The sequence below is a fragment of the Etheostoma spectabile genome, chromosome 20, assembly GCF_008692095.1.
Source record: "Etheostoma spectabile isolate EspeVRDwgs_2016 chromosome 20, UIUC_Espe_1.0, whole genome shotgun sequence".
Lineage (NCBI taxonomy): Eukaryota > Metazoa > Chordata > Actinopteri > Perciformes > Percidae > Etheostoma > Etheostoma spectabile.
This window is the reverse complement of record NC_045752.1, coordinates 6,555,429-6,557,907: the sequence shown is the minus strand read 5'-3', so window position 1 is coordinate 6,557,907 and position 2,479 is coordinate 6,555,429. Positions and strand designations below refer to the sequence as shown.

General features: G+C 42.6%; 1 protein-coding gene across 1 annotated transcript in view; it reads left to right on the top strand.

The window, feature by feature from the left end:
- Window positions 1-123: 123 nt before the first annotated feature.
- Window positions 124-2,479, top strand: part of luzp1 (leucine zipper protein 1) — a 44,393-nt gene continuing 42,037 nt past the window's right edge. Inside the window, exon 1 of the mRNA XM_032499994.1 lies at window positions 124-540. The gene's annotated coding sequence lies outside the window, so the exon portion shown is untranslated. The remainder of the gene's footprint in view (window positions 541-2,479) is intronic.

Below are 2,479 nucleotides of genomic sequence, written 5' to 3'. Positions count from 1 at the left end.
AGAGAGAGAGAGAGAGAGAGAGAGAGAGAGAGAGAGAGAGAGAGAGAGAGATTAACTCGGGGTATATTAATATACTCGGACTATCCACTCAACCTCAGTTTGGATTTATACTCCCACCGGCCAGACTTGCCTAGGTTATGTGGGGAAGAGAGGCGGGACCTTGCAGCCGGGAAGGGCGTACTCTTTGCGGTCAGACCGGGCAGAGTCATCCCGAGGGGTGGGTCCTCCGGCAGCAGTAAAGGAAAACCCACCTTTTTTCATTGTTAAGGACGCGGTGGAATGTGATGGTTTGATCTCAAACGGACCAGGGAGGGGAATATCTGAGAGAAAAGAACTGACGAAAGTGATTTAGGGAAAGTGGTAAGCCAAAAAACGCAGTCCCCCTGTCGCCTCAGCTCTCTGATTGTATCTGAGAATATGTGGATGAACTTGTTCTCGCCGTGTCGGCAGCAGCGAGTCCGACTGTCCGCATGAGCACAAACCGTGTGAAGTTGTGGATTTACCGCTGCGTTTTTCTGACCCAGCGGTGGACCAGCTAAGGTAAATTTAAAATCTTTATTTTTTGTGTGTTTTGGGTTTGATTGGGAACATGGGAACACGGTTTTAGGGGTTCAGAGAGCGGCTTCCTGAGTTGGATCCACTCAGTCGGGACTGCAGAAGTCTGAACTGCGGCAAGTTCTTTAACCCTCCTCCTTGTCTTTCTCCTCCTCCTCTGCTGGTTTTGTAGCCAAAATGAAGCAACCAGGACTGCGGCAAAACCTCAGGTGGTTAAAATGTAGCGGTGCCTACACCACTTGCATCTTTTTTTCGTTAACACGTCGCAGTTTTTACAAGGTTTTAAGCATTTGGCGGCGTAATTGTTACATGTTTGCGATTCGCTTGCGTCTACGCACTTAATGACGCCAAGCGTTTTCATATAGGCTGCTGCATAACAAGCTATGTAGTTCAGAACATGGGGCTAATGAAAACAACATTTTTTTAAAAGGGTTGGCTACTCAAAACATTACATGCTCTTGATATTCATGTGCCTACTAGTCTATGTTTTGGAAAGGATATTATCTTCAAAATGTAACTGACCAAACTTACCAACGGTTTCATTAGACATTTTAGGTTATTTTTATGAATGAAGTAAAACGTTTCAGTTTCTTTTGTTACTATTCAGGATCAGCCACACAAGCTGCATTTCTAGACTTTGTACCTGACTGCCAAAGGCATTGTTTAGGCCCTCTTTACCATCAGGACATAGGGAAGCATGAACATAGTTTACCCATACAAACAAATATAGCTTTTTTACACTTTAGAGTCAGTGTGTATACAGAAAGGAGATACTGTAAGCTATATGTGGTACATATGATATTATGTTAGGCTAGTAGGCCTAGCTGCTGTAATTGTTTTTGTAACTTGGCATACAGTATATTGAGTGGCTACATTATATTGTGGGGTTAGCTAAGTCACACTCAGGGCAATATATAATCCTCACAAGGACATTACCCTCACCCAGGAATGGACACATCACTGAAATAATATTGTAGTGATTTTACACTGAATGAAATTTCAACACCACCTGTATTTAGGTCTTTAATCTGTTGAATGAGTTCACTGTTAATTAAGTCATTTTGACAGCAGCTGGAAGACAGTAATGATAAATGAGCTGTGTGCATGGGTCAGTTTTGGATGGTGGACGACCTCAATGTAAAATAATTGATCCATCAATTGACAGAACATTTGTAGTTGATCAAGGGAAATGGCAAATGGTTGGATGTGTTGCTTTTCTCTTGTCTATGTGAACATTTTGGACTGTTTATTTAAAAAACAAAAAAAACATTGAAGCTTTAGAAGAATCTGATAGGTGTTTTTCACAGTGTTCAAGATTTTATAGAATAAATGAATTCAGGTTGACACATTAAACCATAACTAATACCAATATAACCAGAAGTTGCAAAACACGTTTTTGTTCTGGTTGAGCATGTGTGTGTTTGTTTTCCTTCATGTGAAGTGGAATGTGTTGTGCTGCATAGGCTAAACATACATTTATGATACTAAGGTGGCAGAACCCAAAATCTGAACAGTATGTGCCCTGTGCTGCCTCACCAGTACAGCAGAAAAGGTAGTTGTAGTAGTGGAATACTTATCTGCCAGGTGGGGCTTGTAAAGAGCAGCACGGGGAGGGAAGGAGATGGAAGGGGACCTGCCTTGACCTGTTTCAGACATGAAGGAGACAAAAAAAATCACTGATGGCTTTCCAGTAAGGCTCGCCCTCCCAGCCAGCTGTAGATTAAACCAGCTGAGCTACCAGCTTGAGCTGCTATGAACCCCATTTCCTCCTGGACTCTGCACAGGCACTTAGCATGGCAGTTTGTCATGGAGGAAGTTGTGCATATAGGGTCTCCCATGGCATTTTCAAGGGGATTGTGACACCTTATGTGGAGGGAATGTCTGCAGTTTATGCTGTCAGTTTTGAAATGTTTGGATATATGCA